At 35.5% G+C, this 18,442-nt stretch overlaps 1 protein-coding gene across 1 annotated transcript in view; it reads right to left on the bottom strand.

Annotated features, from left to right (window-relative positions):
• SGK2 (serum/glucocorticoid regulated kinase 2) overlaps positions 1 to 16,304 on the bottom strand; it is a 79,470-nt gene extending 63,166 nt beyond the window's left edge. The window contains exon 1 of the mRNA XM_051979264.1: positions 16,050 to 16,304. The gene's annotated coding sequence lies outside the window, so the exon portion shown is untranslated. The remainder of the gene's footprint in view (positions 1 to 16,049) is intronic.
• Positions 16,305 to 18,442: the final 2,138 nt, after the last annotated feature.

Raw genomic sequence — 18,442 nt, 5'->3', positions numbered from 1 at the left:
GAGACTTAGGATGTGGTATATTACAGATCTGTCTTTTTCCATATGCTGGATAGTTTTACTGAATTGTGGGGTTTTTCCCACTTTTATTCTTTGTCATATGGGATGGCACTCTGGAAAAAGAAAAAGTGAGGAATACATTAGGGAAGATTGGTGATGCAAAAATAAAAGATATCAATAAAAATATATGTTGAAAAAGGAAGAATGTTAGCAAGCTAGGAAAATACCAGAGGAAAATGCCGGAGCACTATGTGATGTCTCTGAACTCAAGGGAGGAAAGATTATCTGAAATAAAGTGGGAAAGAACAAAAGGTCCAGGTAGTCAGGACTGTCAAAAGCTGAAAAGCTCAAGGAAGAAGAGGAAAATGTCAGGTATTTGGAACCCTGTGGAGCTGAAAGAGGTCAAAGGAGAAGCAGGTATACTTTAGAAGTAGCAAAGGAATGCAGGTGCTGTCTATATCATAGGCTTTGGAACTTGGCCATTGTGATTTTGAGGATTAAGAGGTGACCAATGACCTCTGAGAGCAGTTTCAGTAGAGTGGTAAGACAGAAGCCAGACTGTAAGGAAATAAGGAAAAAGTAGGTAGCAATAAGATATTGAGAATTTAATTTTCCCCCTCTTCTCCTACAAACTCCTCTCTAGATTGTCCTGCTGATAGTTGATACTTGCTCTTGGCTTTCACACTTACACTACTTTTTAACAGAATTTAGCAGAGAAGGGGAAAAGAAAGCTGGACAACTGAGTAAGAATGAAGAATTGAAGAAAGGGTTTTTTAGGATTAAGAAAACCTGAATATCAAGAGTCCAGGTAGAAGATTAACTTTGATGAGAATTGTCTATATCTCTTCTTTTTGGATAGAAAAAATAAGTAATGACTATGAGAAGTTATGAGAAATACAGAAACACCTATGTTGGCTGGCCTCAGTTTTCTTACTAAAATGGGAGACTAGGTCATTTGGATGCATAGAGAGAGGAAAAGGTTTGAAATAGTTGTTATAAACTTTGCAAACAGTGAGCAGCTGATCATTCTGATGACAATATGAAGTAAATTAACAAATATCCTCTTTCAAAAATACCAGTGCTTGAGTTTCATTGGAGAAATGATGGACAGAAACAGCTACACCCAAAGAAGGAATACTGGGAAATGAATGTGAACTATTTGCATTTTTGATTTTCTTCCCGAGTTATTTTTACCTTCTGAATCCAATTCTCCCTGTGCAGCGGGAGAACTGTTCGGTTCTGCAAATATGTATTGTATCTAGGATATACTGCAACATATTTAACATATATAGGACTGCTTGCCATCTTGGGGGGGGGGGAGGAGGGAGGGAGGGGAAAAAACGAAACATAAGTGATTGCAAGGGATAATGTCGTGTAAAAATTATCCTGGCATGGATTCTGTCAATACAAAGTTATTACTAAATAAAATAAAATTAAAAAAAAAATACCAGTGCTCTGACATTTTCATAAAGGCAAGCTTAGCAAAAGGACTCCATATTAGAAATTATCCTCCAATGACCTTGAAGTGAGGAATTACATATCATTTCTCCTCGTCTGCTTGATTATTTCCCTTGCTTCAGCAATTGCAAGATATCCCAGTTTCAGGAAATTTGATATAATTCTCTATTACCACCTCCATGTACTCTCACCATCCCCATACCTTGCCTACCTTTTTCAACTACAGCTGGTAGTCTGAAATCTGATATGATAGGGATTTACTCATTTTCTTTCTTTCTTGCTTGGTTGCTTTTTTTTTTTTTTTTAACTTATTTTCTTTATTCTTCAGTCAAGCATTTCAATTGATATTTTTTTTCCACTCAATACTATTTTATTTTTTCCAATTACATGTAAAAGAGTTTTCAACATTCATCTGTATAAGATTTTGAGTTTCAAATTTTCCTTCTTTCCTCCCTTCCTCTCTCCCTAAGCATTCTGATATAAGTTATACATATACAATCATTTTGAATGTATCTCCACATTAGTTATCTTGTGAAAAAAGAATCAGAATAAAATGGAAAAACCACAAAAAAAGATAAAACAAAAAAATAAAAAAGGGAAGATAGTATGCTTTAATCTGCACTCAGATGCCATAGTTCTTTTTTCTGGGTATGGATAGTATTTTCCATCATGAGTCTTTTGAAATTGACGTTGATCATTGTATTGCTGAGATGATCCAGATCTATCATAGTTGATCATGGCACAAAATTGCTGTTACTATGTACAACATTCTCTTGGTTCTGCTCACTTCACTTTGCATCAATTTATATTTCTTTTCAGCTTTTTCTGAAATCTACCTGCTTATTTCATATAGCACAATAGTATTTCATTACATCAATATACCACAACTTATTCAGCCATTCCCTGACTGATTGATAGCTCCTTAATTTCCAATTCTTTCCCATCAAAAAAAGATATAAATGTGCTCTAAATATCTTTTATATGTGGCTCCTTTTCCCTTGTTTACATAGTGGTACTGTGTATCACAGGGCATGCACAGTAGCCTTTGAGCACAGTTGTATTGATGATTTTGATAATCTACTGACCGAGTCTCCCCTCAATGACCTTATTTTGTGAGCAATTGTCACATGGGATGATTTGCTGTACAGAAGAAGCACTTCTAGGTTTTTTACTTTATGGAAGAAGAATTTCCTGAATGCACTGGATAGTTTTGTCTCATTAAGGGTATCAAGATTTGACCCTTGAGTCTCTTTCTATCCTTTTGTGAGTGCCTCATGATTTATGCCAATTTTTCTCATTTTGACATTGATCCAACTGGTGTCAAATGAACTTTTTGGTTCTTTCTGTGGCTGTGTCTCCCTTTTTATCAAGGCTGAAAATATAGTGGCCAATCATGGATTTGATCTCACTGGCATAGATTGGCAAGGAAGCTTTAAACCTTCTCCATTTCCTTTCTAGTGCAATCACTATTAAAAAAAAATCTCAAGTACTATCAAAAATCTCATTGCAATTACTCTCAAAAATAATTTTAAATCTAACCTCATAATAACTATAAATAGAGATTCAAAGGCAGAGTGAAATTGGGAATGGATTTTCTACAAGAAGAAATACAATTTTTTTTTAATTCTTGAGGAAAGAATTGGAAAATAAATACATGGCTTAGAAAAGAAAAAATAAATCTTATTCAAGAAATAGACTCCTTGATCATTATACATGGCAACAACATGATAATTCTGATGAGTGTGGCTCTCTTCGACAATGAGATGATTCAGGCTAGTTCCAATGGTCTTGGGATGAAAACAGCCTTCTGCACCCAGAGAGAGGACTGTGGGAACTGAATATAGATTATAACATAGTATTTTCACTCATTTTGTTGCTATTTGCTTGCTTTTTCATTATTTCTTTATGAATTGATTTTTCTTGTGTAGCATGATATTTGTAGAAATATGTATAGAAGAATTGCACATGTTTAACATATATTGGATTACTTACTGTCTAGGGGATAGGGTGAAGGGAAAGGAAGGAAAAAATTTATAACACAAGATTTTGTAAGAGTGAATGTTGATGTATTGGTCAACCTGCCATCTTGGGGAGGGGATGGGGAAAGGAGGGGAAAAATTGGAACAAAAGGCTTGACAATTGTCAATGCTGTAAAATTACCCATGCATATAACTTGTAAATAAAAAGCTATAATAACAAAAAAGAGTAAATGTTGAAAATTATCCATGTATATATTTTGAAAATAAAAAGTTTTAAATAAAAAAAAGTTGACCTCTAAATAAGGAAAATAAAAATATAGAAAACAAAAAAATAAAAAAAATAAAGTTAACATTTCTTATGAAGAAAAAAAAGAAAGAAGACTCCTTAAAAATATAAATAGCACAAACAGAAAACAATGTCTTTATGAAACAAGAAAAAACATTAGACCAAAATCAAAAGATGTTTTTTTAAATAGAAGAAAATTTAAGTTATCTGATAACAAAACCAACTGACCTAGAAAACAGGTCAAGGAAAGGTAATATAAATATAATGCTCCTTCAGGATCCACTCATCCAACTCAGACAGCTCCTAGTAGCTTGGTTCTATGGTAATTTTGTGAAGGGCTAGTTTCCCAAATACAAATTCACCAGTCCTCTCTTACATCCTTCCCCTTGACAATCAAATTCAGTTCTTTTGCAAAGGCATTTACTCAAATAACATAAAAATAAGAATGATTACAAAACATTTTCCTTACATCAGTCAGTGACACACTCTCCCAAAAATATATCCAAAGGTCAGTCTAGGGCCAAGTTGACACAAACTTAAACTTCGTATAGTGATCATGAAGTATTTTACATTTTCTTCTATTTTTTTTTCATTTTTAAAATTTTGTTTGATTGATTCTTGATGTCTCATTGAATCATCCACTTCCATTTATTCAGTTCTAATTTCTAGTAAACTATTTTCTTCAGCTAGTTTTTTTAACCTCCTTTTGAATTTAGCCAAATGAACTTTTACATGAGTTGCTTTATTCATTGGATTTTTTTCCCGATTTCTCCAATTCTATTTTTCAAGAAGTTGTTTTCTTTCTCCATTTCACCAAATCTATTTTTTTAAGGAGGGGTTCTCTTCATTATGCTTTTTTTTTATTCCATTTCACCAAATGTATTTTTAAGGAGTTGTTTCCTTAAGATAATTTCTGTGTTTCTTTTCCCAAAGTTCTCATTTCCTTTCCTCATTTTTCTTCTAACTCTCTTTTAAGATCCTTTTTTAATTCTTCCAAGAAAAGTTTGAGTTGGAGACTAATTCATATTTGAATTTTGAGACTTCATCTGGAGATGCTTTGCCTTTAGTTTCTTCAGGGTTTGAGTCTGTTCTGCCCTGTCTCCATAAAAATTATCAATGGTCAGAGTGCTTTTTCATTTTTTTGCTCATTTTTAAAGGTTGAGGTCTACTCTTAGGGCAAAGGGAAGATTGTCCCAAGCTTCCTTTGCAGAATGATAGACAGGGGTTTTAAACTGCTTTGGGGCCAGTGTGCAGAATTTTGCACATATATATACATGTTTTAGGATTCTAGTGGGAGCTCTTAGACAAAATACAGTCAACTCTCCATTATCTTGGCTCCACCACCAGAGTTCAGATAGTTACAAAGACACACACATATACCAGGTCAGAGCAACTAGAACAGAAGCAGGTTCTACATGTCTTTTATCTCTCCAGAAAGTTCTTTTTTAATACAAAATTTATTTTTAAATTCCATTTTATTTACAGTTACAAATTTTTTCCCTTTCTCTACCCCATCTCTCCCCCATCTATTGAAAAGCAAGAAAAATAAAATCCATCATAATTTTTTTTCATTAGCCACATTCTCCCCCTCCTCCCCAAAAAAGCGAGGGGAAAAATAAATAGAAGAAAATAGCTTTCAATCTGAACTCTGAGTCCTTTATCTGGATTGTTTCATCTTGAGAGCTTTGGAATTATGGTTATTGTCTTGATCAGAGTTACTAAGTCTTTCAAAGTTGAATATCCTTATAATATTGCTCTACTATATAAATTGCTGCCTTGGTTCTGCTTCACTTTATATCAGTTCATACTAGTTTTCTCATGTTTTTAAAACTATACTCTTCATCAAATCATATCTCCAGAGAACCTGTGTTAAAACAAGTTACTTACAATTGACAGAAAAATGATAGATAAGATGTAGAAATTTTTGCACATGGCCACTGTGTAGATTCATATTACTTAGCTATGTTTATTTATTATAAGAGTTCCCCTCTTTTTTTCTCTGATTAAGTGGGGAAGGGGTAAGAAAGGTTTGGGGTTAGCAATAATGATGTAAAAAAAAATGGATCATTGAAAACGTTTTTTAAAATGCAGAGTAGAGATCAGAAAAGAAGTTCATACTTCCTTCAAAAGCATAAGTTTTGAAAGTATATACTTTCTTGGGGCAGCAAGATGGTACAGTGGATAGAGCACCAGCTCTGAAGTCAGGAGGACTTGAGTTCAAATCTGGCCTCAGACACTTAACACTTGTAGCTATGTGACCCTGGGCAAGTCACTTAACCCCAATTGCCTCAGCAAAAAAAAAAAAAAAAAAGAAAGAAAAGAAAAGAAAAAAAAAAGAAAGTATATACTTTTTATTAAAGAAATTATTCTGAAATGAAAATTCATAATTTTGTATAGAATTCTCTTTTGTGTAATCTGTTGTGTAAATAGAAACATTCTGGTTTTTAAAATTTTTTTAAAATTTCTATCAGTCATTCATATCTTAGTATGAAATTCAATCAGACTACCTTTCTTTTGTTGTTTAATCAAAAGGATGAATTGAGAAAATGATAGTTTTCATTATAGGAGAGAAAAATTAAATAATTTTTAGAATATATAATTTTTTTACTTAGAGGAGGTAAGCGAGAAAGGTCTGTAGTCACTGCTAAACCCTCTGCCTTGTATTTTTTTAATTTTAAATTTAAATACAAAATAAGGAAAAGAAAAACAAACAAATAAACCATTGCCCCGTACATTGAAGAACATGAGAGCATTCAAAATATAAAGCAAAACATTTCCATTTCAGAAAATCCTATATAATAAAAACTATACATTGTGTTACTCTCCTGCATTTTTCACAGCTTCTCATTGGACTAGTTGATTTCCAAGATCTCTTCTAGCCCAAGATTTATTGTCTTCTCGTACTAACAGTGCTAGTCCTAATAATCCACCCATTTATTTTAGTGCTTTAAAAAATTTATGTTTTCCTAGAAAAGAAGGGAAAACTCTTGAAATGACAGAAAGGGCAATCCCACTAAGACTTAAATGGTCTTCACAGACTGACATGGCCAAACAAATTCATCAGATAAGTAACTTTTTGGTGAACCTGGATAGGCTGCTATTCTTCCCGACTATAGACAAACTTAAAAGCTTTTCCATCTCGTCAGCCTTCTCCAAACTTGTGTTCTGCTTTTCTGACCTTTGAGAGCCCCAGGTCACCTTCACACAACATTAGGTATCTGAGTATAACCTTAGAGGAGAAGTTCACTTGCGTCACGGGTTAAGCAGGCTTTTGTGAGTTGCCCTGGAACCTACCTTACCTTTTATAGTTTTTAGTTTCCTTGGAAAAGTGCCAAACAACTGATTTACAAATTAACTTTCAAAACATGACCCTTTAGTAAACTGGGGACAATCTGTACCTAGATTTCCTGCCAAAGATTGGCCGAGTTCTCATGAAAGACAAAAACCTGGCCTGGAGGGATAATGGGGCTAACCAAAGGAATCACTGTGAAAAATATTTTTATTAGCTCCAGCACTTAACGTGTAACCATGGCAAGTTACCAAAAATCACTGGAGTTCTGTAAAATGAAGATGATAGCTTGTTTTACCTCCCTCCTGGAAGTGGTTATGAAGAAAGAGCTTTGCAAATCTTAGAGCACTATATGAAGGTTAATCATTATTTTTCTTATTAACAAAACTCTAAATATGAGTTATTTTTATTATGGTAGCTGCTGTTTCTAAATCTATTTTCATTTCTTTCCGAGTTATTTTTACCTTCTGAATCCAATTCTCCCTGTGCAACAGGAGAACTGTTCGGTTCTGCAAATATGTATTGTATCTAGGATATACTGCAACATATTTAACATATATAGGACTGCTTGCCATCTTGGGGGGGGGGGGTGGAGGGAGGGAGGGGAAAAAACGAAACATAAGCGAGTGCAAGGGATAATATTGTAAAAAAAATTATCCTGGCATGGATTCTGTCAATACAAAGTTATTATTAAATAAAATAAAATTAAAAAAAAAATATAAAAATAAAAAAAAAATCTATTTTCATCCTTGCAAAGACTTTGGAATGTCTTTCACAGAAAGAGACATGTGGAGTAGAATTTATGAGCTATATCCCTGGGAAGTAAAACTGCTGGATTCTCTAGGACAAAGAGAAAAAAGAGTAAACTACCAAGTCTGCATTGCCCTTTAGGGCAGGAAGCCATGCTGCAGAATTTCTATCTGTATTCTACAGCTCTACTCTTTTTGCTCAAATTCTTCTTTCTGCTTCCCTTAGATTCAGGATTTCATGAGAAAAGGAGGAGCTGGTGACCAGGAAGCAAATGTAGAGACTGTGACCAGAACCTTCCAAAAACTAGCACATGACACCATGAGGGCAAGGCAATTGGAAGCCAGTCCCAAAGAGATAAGATCCAGAGTTACTGAAACTACTGCCTCATGTGAATCCTATTGAACTGGTGAGTTAAGAGAAGTCCATTTTCCTATCAGTCTTTGAGTCTGATGAATGAACAGAAAGCCTTTCTTCCATTCAGCTCCTTCATGAACTATCAGAAAGTTTCTATCCTAAGATCTTTGGAGAGCAACTGGGAGAAATTTTCATTTGGACTAGGGGTTTCCCCCCCCATTTTATTTTATGCACTATAAGCCTGTGATATCAAACTCAAATAGAAATGGACCCCTGTGTGGTAAATGACTTAGAAAAACACAAATTAACATTATCTAAGTTGTAATGCATTTTTATTTATTTTATTAGCATTTCTTAATTATATTTTAATCTTCTTCAGGACACAATCAGGAGTTATACGCTGCAGGGGCCCTGAATTTGACACCTTTGCTATAAACTAAATGATCATAACATACTAGGTTTCTAAATCAATGGAAAATAGCAGGCAGTTAATTAAAAGAATAGAACCCAGATGGACTGGGGACTCATGATCTAGATACAGATAATAGATTTATTATGAGCAATATTCTATTTCATCCCTGAGACTAGGTGTCTAACCCTGAGGTCCAAGGATGCATTTCAATGGTCTATGAACTTGGGTGGGGAAAAATGTAAATATTTATTTTCATAACAAAATCATAATTGATTTTGACTTTTAAAACTCAAAATGTTCACAAATTCATAGGTTTCACTAGAATACAAAGGGGTCCTTACAAAATATTAAGAACCCTTTCCCTTATCTAATTTGAGACTCTGTCAGAGAGGGAAGTACCTGAGCATCTCAAGAAAAAGTCATTGAAAGACAGGAAGAACAATACATTGTTGGTTGATTTGGAAATTGTTCTAGTGACTCTGGAAAGTAATTTGGAACTATGCTAAAGGGTGACTTAAATTTTCAAAACCATTAATCTTGCTTTCAGGTTCATACCTTAAGAACATCAAAGGTCCTACAACAGAAAGTCAGTGAATTAGCATTTATTAAGGCTCTAATATGGTTCAAGTCCTAATATGGTTCAAATTAAGTGCTGAAAAAATATTAGACCCAAAATATTAATAGTCTCACTTTTTGTATGTCTGAAAACAAACTTGGCACACTTTAACTGGAGGAAGACCGAATAATTTGTGATGCACAAAATAATGAGACAGTTTTGCACGATAGAAAATGACCAATATTAAGAAAGCAGAGAAATATGGATAATATATATGAACTGATGCAGAATGAAGTGGGCAAAAACAGAAAAAAAAATATGCCCAAGGATCACAAAAAATGAAAATAGACACAACAATAAAATGAAATTGAACACTATAATTATAATGAAGAGAATAAAATGAACCTTGCTCCTTTCATTGGAGAGATGGAAAACTATGAGTATGGATGGTACTTATGCTATGATGCTATGACCAATATGTGAGTTCTTTCAAAGGAACTTTTTTTCTTTTTAATTTTTATGAAACAGCAAGCCTCTATGGGTAAGAGTGAAAGGGTATATTCAGAAATTATTGTGGTGGGAAAAAAAAGATAAAATAAAACAAAAAAAATTAACAAAGAGAATTCTCAAAAAAAAAAAAAAGTAATTTAAAGATCACAGTTTCTTCCTCTGTGAAATGAATGGAAAAGACAATGGTAAACCATTCTAGTGTATTTTTCAAGAAAACCTCAAATAGTGTCTCCAAGTTAGACACAACTGAAAGTACTTAACAGCAAGAAGCCTGGTGACTTGAGTAGTGTGCCATCTAGTGGGAAATTCAAAATTCAGATTTTGCATTTATTAATGTAGTGCTAGGCTGTCTTTCTGCTTAAGGAAGGTAATATTTAAACCAAATAATCCAAGAATTCTGAATTAGGAAGGTGAGGGAGAAGTTCACATTACAATAACAATTTCGCAATAAGATGAAAGTTGAAAAGGATTTTATATCATCTACTTCTACCTCTTCATAAATGAATAAACCACAGCCCAGATTGGTGAAATAACTCACTTAGCGTTATTCAAGTACTAAGTAGTATAATTAGGAGTTATTATTATTAAAGTTGATAGATCCAGTAGAAGTTTTTTTCATGGGCAGCATTTATTCACAGACATCCTAGACTTGGAGTTTTTGTTTGCCATGGCTGATAGCACAGGGACAGAGCTCTGGGACTCCAGTGAGGAAGACCTGGACTGAAATATGGCCCCAGATAATTACTAGCTGTGATTGTGGACAAGTCACTTAACATTTCTCTTCTTCATTTTCCACATCTAGAAAAATAAGGATAATACGCCCGTCTCCTAAAGGAGTAACAAGTATCTAATGAAATAATATTGGAAAGTGCTTAGCAGAGTGCCTGGCACATAGTAGGTGCTATATAAATGCTAGTTATTATAATGATGAAGGGGACAAGGAAAAGGAAAAAGAATTCAGGACACTGTGGACATCATTGCATCAATTATATGATTGCTGCTGTAATTGACAGCATCATGACAGAAATATATTAGGAGTTGGAAGCCACACTTAGTATTCTTGTTTTTCTATTATCCCCAATTTTGTGACCCCTTATGGGGTTTTCTTGACAAAGATAATGGAGTGGGTTTTTGTTCCCTTTTCCAGTGGATTAAACAAACAGGTTAAGTGACTTTCCCAGGACATATAGTTAGTAAGTGTCTTGAGGCCAGATTTGCCAGACAAATGCTCTATTCTTATTGCCAAACAATAATTTCTTTAATAATTTTTAGAAAAACCAAGCTGGTCCATTCCTATGAGTTCAAGGAAGAAGAACAAGAAGGTGAATCAAAGAAGCAGATTTCATCTTAGGGCAATAAATCAGCCTAGAAGAAAAAATACAACAGTCCCATAAAAGAGCCTAAATGTGTTATGAAATTGTAAGAAAAACAATGGGATTTGGAGTCAAGAGACTGAATTGAGATCCTGACTTTACAATTCATAGTCTGCAAGACCTTGACATGTCCCTTCCCTTGGCCGAACCTATTTCTTTACCTGTAAAACAAAGAGGTTAGATTAAATGGCAAAAGATTCTTCCAGATTGAAAAACTCTATTATCTGGGTGCTGATGAGCATGTACAGCATGTTTGGTTAGTGCAGTCCCTAAGTGGAAGAGTCTGGAGAGACTGCCCCCAAAGAAGCAGGAAGATAGACTGTGGAGGGGTCTTGATCCCTAATTTGGAGCACATGTAGACATTCTAGAAATGACTCCAGTCATTTGATTGTCTATGGATCCAGACCAGCAGAGTCTGGGTCTACCTCTTTCCAACCTGGCTGGTATTTGAGCAAAGAAGCAAAGAAAAGGAACTGCTGGGGGCCTTTGGTGAGGGAAGGGTCTCAGGTTAGATCTAGAACCACCATGAAACTGAGAGCACACAGCCCTCCTGTTGTTTATTTCTCTCTTATATTATATTATATCTTCATGGTATTAGAGCAGAGATACCAGACTCCAAATATTCTAGATTACTGGATACTTGAGAACCCAAAGGAGGAGATATAGCCAGGCTCATAGTAGAAGGGTGGCTCCAGAGTCCTAATATATGTGGGTCAGGAATCAAACTTGTCACACTTACCCCTCATCATTAGGGCCACAAGTGTAAGTATTGAGATTTCCCCACATTGTCTCAAATCCCACCTCCCCCCATAGGGGTGGGGATCTGTCACATGTGCCCTTGCTTACAAGACAAGTATGTTTTAGCAATGAGTTCTCAAACTTGGATTAAGGATTTTATATAAAAGTTTAAAATCTAAATTATGAATCCACATATAAATTGTATGGATAATGGTTAAGAAAGTGGAATTATTTTTCCATTTTTTAAATATCTGTCTAATAATTTTTAAATGCAATGGAGGTCATTTTATAGTTGGGCCCTCATGAATTTTTAAAAGATTCTTATATCAGGAATTAATGCTAAGTGAAGTAAGTAGAACCAAGAGAACATTGTACACAACAAGAACAAGATTATGCAATGATCAATTCTGATGGACTTGGCTCTTTTCAACAATGAGGTGATTCAGGCCAATTCCAATAGATTTGTGATGGAGAGAGCCATCTGCATCAAGAAAAAGGGCTATGGGGATTGAATGTGGATCACAACATAGCATTTTCACCTTTTTTTGTTGTTTGCTTGCTTTTTATTTTCCTTATTATTTTCTTTCCTTTTCAATCTGATTTTTCTTGTATATCATTGTTAAGGGACAGGTCAATTCTCCGAGAACCTACATAGCTGTGGATCATAACATCGGAAGGCTTGCAAGGCAGCCTTTGCTGACACAGGTGTTTCGGACTAGGAATGAGATAAATTGGAGGCAGAGGGAAGATGAGAGAGGTCAGACAATACAACAACCTCTCAGTTAATGAGGTCAGAGAACAGCAACTGCAGTCTCCTTGTATTTTCCTCTCACAAGAGAAGATCCATTCTGGGTTGAATCTCCAGCAGCCACTGTCAGGTGACTCTCGGGTATTCCAACAGCTCTCCCGTGTATTTCAACACATCATGATAATATGTAAAAAAATTGCACATGTTTAATATATATTGGAGTACTTCACATCTAAGAAAGGGGGTAGATAGAGGGGAAGGAGAAAAAAATTTGGAATACAAGGTTTTGCAAGGGTAAATGTTGAAAACTATATATGCATATGTTTTGAAAATAAAAGACTTTAAATAAAAACTTTAAAATAAATAAACCTAGCTTAAAAAACATATTTTGGATTACTTGCTCTCTAAGGGAGGGGATGGGAGAAGGGAGTAGACGGGGGGAAGGGTGGGAGAAAAAATTGGAACACAAGGTTTTGCAAAGGTTAATATTGAAAACCATGCATGTATTTTGAAAATGAAAAGCTAAAAAAAAGATTCTTATATCAGGTACAGAATTTAGATAAAGATAGAAACAATAATGTTAAATGAACTGGAAAACTCTAAAGTTTCAAGATTGGATGTCCAAATTCAAATGATTACTAGCTGGAAAACTCTGAAGTTCCAAGATTAGATGTCCAAATTCAAATGATTACTAGCAGAATTATCTAGGAATTTTTATATTTGGAATTAGAAAAACAGTCCCCTTTTAGAGCTATCCTGAGAATAAAACCTTTTGTTCATCTAGGGATCTGATAACTACATGAGACATGTGGGACTCAAAATGTGCTAATTAAATGGATATTGAGAATGCATTATTAGAATACAAGGAGATTTGGTGTCAGTTTAATATTGGTGATGACTATTATATTGCTTTTGTTTAATATGTTTATGTTTAAGCTTTCTTGGTTACTTTCATGACATATAAATCTCCCTCTTAAAATTAATCCATTGTAAGCTTTCTAAGTAGTTTGACTTGTATCTGACTTAATGCAATTATGCAATTGTGATAATTGTAAGAAAAACTTCATGGCAATTTTTGAATCAAGTCCTGTGTGACTGGGAAATTAGATCATCTCTACATGCTGTTTAAAGATCCTTAACCAAGGATCTATGTTATGCTGACTAGAAACTCGGATCTAAAGATTGATGCAAGAAATTTTCTTTAAGGACCCCTACCAAGTCCTTCTGACAACTCCCACTGCAGCCAAACTTGTGAGTGAGTACTCCTGGATCACCTGAAGAAAGCCCCACCTCCTAACTGAACTGCAAACCTTCCAGGGACCTCAAAGTTCATCTAGTACGGACCCAGGAGCAGCCGACATCCAAATGAAACGGCAGTCCCAAGATTCCAAATGAGGGCTAAGTATAGTGTCCTAGTTGTTGTTTTTTTCCTCTTTCCCAACCACCAGGGCCCTGATTCAAATATATGTTGGCATTTTCTCCCTCTATATTCTTGACACACACACCCTTTCCTGCTTGCCAGCAAGCAATGGGATCTGAGACATAGTTCCCCAGTAGGTTCCCTCAAGGAGCTCACTCCTAGACAACATTTCATCCCTGCCCAATTGGCCTCTCCTGGCACCGTGGCTTATATCTGCCTCTCCTTTATTGACCACAAGCGTAGGCTTTCCTTCAGAGCCCTTCCCTCTGGCCAAAAGGAGGAAATATCAAGATATTAGGAGACACCCTATTTTCTAGAGCTAAGAGCTGCAAGCAGGCTATGCCCTGGTGGAAGGACAATTCTCTGCACTCCTCCTCTAGATGATCTCAGCCACGACAAAACCCCAGAATTGTGTCTAGTCACGAAGCCCTGCTGTGAGTCAAACTTGTCACATTGTGAATGCTGCAGCTCAGGGCATAGCCACAGGTCTAAGTACTGAGATGCCCTTGAGACCCCTCTGGCAGTGTCCTTGTCTAGAAGCTGTTTCCCTGACTTCAAAATTAGACTTCTGTTTGATTCCTGACTCTCCTGTCTCCAGCCTGTTTTGTTGGGCTCCGGTCATCCACAGGTTGGAGACCAGTTCCAGTCTAGCCCATTATTAGAGCCTCCCTCTGTGCCTTAGAGGGAGCTAGCAACAGTTTAGCTACATCACAGAAAGGATCAATAGAGATTAGGATTAGGATCTGGAAAGGATTCATCCAAACCCCTCACTTAACAGAGAAGAAAGCTGAGTTCAAAAGGAAAAAAGAATGTGTCTTAATGTCACATGCAACCCATGTTGACCAAGACCATAGAATTCTTGATTTGCACCTCAGAGAATATCTAGTCCAGTCCCTATGGACTGAAGGTTTGGGAAAAACTTACTTTGGCAAAATTCCAAAGATCAAACTTTTTCTTTTAAATACTCCATGGACTAGAAATAAATCTAGCATCTTTTCTCTAAGGAGCTCCACACTGAAGTGTGGTTAGCCCAAGAGCCCCGTTGCTAGATATGATGTATCAGAAATCTTCCTCTAGCCTTCCCTGATGGCTCCCTGCCACCAATGCACATTCTGCCATGCTTTCCTCTCAGAATTCCCAGTAAGAAAGGGAAGATAATCTTTTATCAATGTCTTGGGTTTTTATAACACAGTCATTTCTGGAAATTAGGCAGCTACCTTTCCCTCAAATTGAACCCTATATGTAACAAAGAAAAGCAATTATGCTAAAACACCCTACACAGTGACAAAATCTAATACTACACATAGTGTTCTGTCCATGTTGTTCCCCATTACTGACTTAAGAGCAATGTTTCATTGTTCTCTGGGGCGATTATTGGCCTTTAACTGATTAAAAGCTGTCTTTTTTTGTTCACAGGCAGCTAAGTAGTACAGTAGATAAAGTGCCAGACTTCCTGACTTCAAATCTGGCCTCAGATATTTATTAGTTATATGACTCTGGCAAGTCATTTCACCCTGTTTGCCTCAATTTCCTCATCTGTAAAATAATTTAGAGAAGAAAACAGCAAACTACTCCAGTATCTTTGCCAAGAAAATATCAAATGGGGTCATGAAGAGTCTGACATGATTAAAATAACTAAACTGCAATCTCTTTTCTTCAGGGAATTCTATCATCCCTTCTCATTTTCACATCCTCAAAGTTTCAGAGCACCTACCAGTCTTTTCCCCGCACTAACAAAACTCATTTCACTCTATTACCCAACTTTCATAAAAGTGGAGTGAAAAATCACTATTGCTCTGATATCTGAAATGTACATATAGCAATTGCCAAAAACCGAAATCATTATCAGCAATAAAGTCAGTGCTGCTCCTTTACAATAAGCTATTCTTAACTTTCTCCAAATATTGCTGGTAACTTCATCTTGATTATTCAAAGAACTAGTTTTCTCTATTCTCCATCAATTCAGAGCCTCATAAGTCCATGGTTTGACAAGAATAATCATAATAGCTAGCATTTATACAGCATTTCTATTTATCAGATACCATGCTAAGAGCATGGTATTACAAATATTGTCTCATTTGATTCTCCCAACAATCCTAGGAGACAGATACTATTATTATTCTCATTTTACACATGAGCTGACTGACAAAAAGAATTAAGTTTCTAAGACCCCACTTACCTGTTAACAGGCCACCCCTTGCAGTACCATCATCCAGGATTAAGAGAAGCCATCTCCCACTGATCCTCTTAAATTCATCCGTCAGCTCTACTTTGATATCCTTCTATTCCTCAAACAATAACACCACTGTCTTTCCAGTACCAGGCCTGATGACATGGTGCAGAGAAGAGTTATTCAGTATCAGAAAATTAATACACACATACACACACACCCTCTCTTCTTCTGGTACCAAACAGCCTCTGTGCATTTCTGTCTTCCTCATCTCTTCCTCTTTCTTTGTCCTCCCACTATTTCTGAAAACTCAAGAACACCCAACAAAGTTAAAGGCAGAATGCAAGACCAAAATATTTACAGAAGACTCAACTTGGTACTATAAGCACTTAGTGAATGTTTTTCATTCATTCATTTTTGAAGTAACAAATAAATAGAAATACATGGCTCGTCATTGTCTGTCAAGTGGGGAATGATTAAACTATGGTGTATTAATGTAAAGAAATATAATTATGCCATGAGAAATGTTGGGGAAAGTTGTATAAACTGGTGTGGAGTGAAATACATACAATCTAAAAACAATATATACAGCAGACACAATAATATAAATGGAAAGAGTGCAAAAAGGAAGACAGAATTTGACTGTTATAATAAACAATTTTGTTTCTGGAGAATAGAAAATAAAATATAAGAACATTGGTCTGGACTGGAGCAACTGCGTTCAAATCCCACCTATTGGGCTTACTATCTAGGATCTTGTGCAAGGAAGAAATGCATTCTGGGTATGGGGAATCACCTATACAAATAGTTAACAAGCCAGTTTGACTGAAACTGAAGAATGAAAAGAATTAATGTGAAAGAAAAATACTGAGTTGTAATGCAGAGAACTTTAAATGCCAGACTGAGAATTTGATATTTTATCCTAGAGGTAACAGATCAGGGTTTTAAGCATAACAGTTTGACTCTTATAAGGAGGATTGATTAGAAAGGAGAGAAATTGTAAGCAAAGAAACCAATTTTGGTGGAATATAGAATTAGAGAGACAGCTTAGTGTTACAGTGGATAGAGCTCAGGATGAGAAGTCAAGAGCACCTGAGCTCAAATGCAACCTCAGATACTCACTGTCTGTGTGACCTTGGACAAGTCACTCAACCCTGTTTTCTTCAGTTTCCTCAACTGTAAAATATGGATAATAATGGCACCTATCTTGCAGTGCTGCTGTGAGGATCAAATGAGAGAATCATTAAACAATAATTGTAAAGCATTTAGCACATCTGTTACATACTAAGTGACACTGATTTCCTTTCTGTTCCTCAGATAAATGAGGAACTCTATAACTTGACTCAGATATTTTTTTCTGGCTGCTCTCCATGTCTGGAATGCTCTCCCATCTCATCTCTGCCTCTGGAGTTCCCTGGATTCTTTCAAATTTCAATTAAATCCCACCTTTTACAGAAGCTTTTCCCAGAACTTCTGAATTCTAATATCTTCCCTCTATTTCCTTTTTATGCTGTATATAACTTTTTGGACATATATGCTTGCTTATTCTATCCCTCACTATATTTAGAGCTTCTGGAGAGCAGGAACTGGATTTTGCCTCTTTTTGTATCTCTAGCACTTAGCATGGTCTAGGCCCATAATAGGTTCTTAATAAATACTTACTAACTGACTGAAATACCAAAAAGATAAATAATTATAGCATCCAAGGACACAACAACAAATAAGCAAAAGAGAGTCCATTATCAGATTTCTTTCTAAAAATACACCAGGAGAGAAGGGTGAGAGCTGAAATCAAATAGAAGAAATAGGAGGGAAACAAGATTGAAACACTATGGACTAAACTTCACACAACACCCTGCCAACAGGAATGTGTGTGTGTGTGTGTGTGTGTGTGTGTGTATGGAATTAAATTGTAGAAAGAAAGGAAGAAAATAGAGAGGAATATGTGATGTACCCTAAACAGGACAATGTTTAATAATGATCTGGAACACAAAATCTAAGAAAAATGAATATTGAAAAATTATCTTAATTTATGGAAATATGTATAGAAGACTTGTACATGTTTAACATATATTGAATTACTTGCTGCCTAGGAGAGGGTGTGTGTGTGTGTGTGTGTGTGTGTGTGTGTGTGTGTAATGGGGAGAACAGGGAGGAAAAAAATTGGAACACAAGGTTTTGCAAGCGTGAATGTTGAAAATTATCTATGCATATGTTTTGAAAAGAAAAAACTTTCATTAAATTAAAAAAAAGAAAAATTATCTTTACATGCATTTGAAAAAATAAAAGATTATTAGAGGGGTGGGGAAAGGCTAACAATGAAGGGGAAATTATTCCCCTTCCTCAGAAAGAAGTGACCCTAAAAGAGATTTGGTGAAGAGGCAAAAGGAAGAATTGAAAAA

This window comes from Antechinus flavipes, chromosome 2 (genome assembly GCF_016432865.1).
Source record: "Antechinus flavipes isolate AdamAnt ecotype Samford, QLD, Australia chromosome 2, AdamAnt_v2, whole genome shotgun sequence".
Classification (NCBI taxonomy): domain Eukaryota; kingdom Metazoa; phylum Chordata; class Mammalia; order Dasyuromorphia; family Dasyuridae; genus Antechinus; species Antechinus flavipes.
Note: the sequence above shows the minus strand (reverse complement) of the source record. Positions and strands in the feature narration are given on the sequence as shown.